The sequence below is a fragment of the Myotis davidii genome, unplaced genomic scaffold, assembly GCF_000327345.1.
Source record: "Myotis davidii unplaced genomic scaffold, ASM32734v1 scaffold89, whole genome shotgun sequence".
Classification (NCBI taxonomy): Eukaryota; Metazoa; Chordata; class Mammalia; order Chiroptera; family Vespertilionidae; genus Myotis; species Myotis davidii.
The window spans coordinates 519,393-520,902 of record NW_006300372.1 but is presented as its reverse complement, the minus strand read 5'-3'; positions in this window follow the sequence as shown (position 1 = coordinate 520,902).

Genomic DNA, 1,510 nt, shown 5'->3' with positions numbered 1-1,510 from the left:
TCCTGCTGATTTATAGTGACCTCTGTGGCTTGTAAATGTTTTTCAAGCCCTTAATAGAAGTTTATATGTGTTTTTGTTTTATCTAACACTGTGTTTCACAAATGTGTGAAATCTACTAAGTGTAAGTGGTGCTGAAAGGTGAGATGCCTGAGGAAACAACTTCTTTTCACCTGTTTTTGTAATGTCCATGAAGTCTGGTATATGCTGAGTGGATTTGGCTCAAAGTTGTTGATATTTGCTTTAGAGAGGGTGGAGTTTGAACCAAGTTCTCTTTTTCTTTCTGAGGTGTTGGTCTTAACCCTTAACTTGCTAAATTTAAAAAACTATGTCACACAGGTAGGGAGGAGAATTGCATTTACAGCTAGGGGATTGGAAAGTTTCCAGGAAAGTAGTGCTACTTAACCCCTTTATTGCCAACTATAATATACCTCAAGGCATCTGAATATTCTGTCTTCCTCACTGATCATTTTATGAAAACTCTGGAATAGAGAAACCAGAGGCATTCACTTCTCTGTGTCTGTGTATGTGCACTAGTATGTGGGTGATGGAGTGGGCGAGATTGCTTCTGTGCTTTTGTTTCCCATGGCTTCGTTTTCTTGAACTGCAGGCTGAAAGCAAACTCACAACTTTTACCTCCTCCACTTTCTCTAGAGTGTGTATCCTCTGGAACTCCATTAAGAATGTATTTTATAAAACTGCACTGGTTTGTTCTTAGTGTGTCCGAGGGCTGTTTGTTTGCCTCCGAGGGGTTCCTAATCCCTTTAGCTCCTACATCTCTTTCCAGGCTTATGCAGGTTCTAAGTATAGATCGACTGCTGAGAACACAGAGCTCCTAGGTTGCCCGAGATCTGCTCTCACCCTCTGAGGCATCTTGTGTGGAAAGGAGATGGAGTGTAAGTTGGAAAAGTGGTTGGGCATCTTTAAAAATGTGGTTGTGGGAGATGCTGACGTGTGGCTGAAGCCAGGCTGCCTGGTATTCCCCCTTGGTTCTTCATGAGTCTCTCTTCTCCTGGGCCATGAACGTGTCCCTTCTCTGGCAATATTCTAGTTCCTTTCAGAAGCCCTTAAAGGGAAAAAATTCCAAATGAACAGTGTTTTCTGACTTTTCAGCAATGATGAATGTGGGTGCCAAATAGACTGTTTCTGAAATATGAAAGGGGAGTAAGTATAACCAGGATGTTAGGAGGCTGCGGAATATCCCTGAATTTTATAGACTCCATGTCTTTTCACATAATCAAGAAATTGATACGTTCTAAGAAAGAATATTGCTTCCTGGTTTAGCTAGGAGCATAACTTTGTAAAAAATGAATTTCAGTATGGGGTTAGAGAAAATAGAAGATAATTTTTAGAATCTTGTTTAATTTTGGATTCCTGTGTTGGATTATTACCAGGTTGCAGTTTCATGCCCTTCTAAAAGTAAAGCAATATTGAAAGCATAAATGTTTGGTTGTAGACCCCTGTCCAAAATGAGAGCAGTCAAAGGTGAAGGATGCCAACAGGATTTTAAACA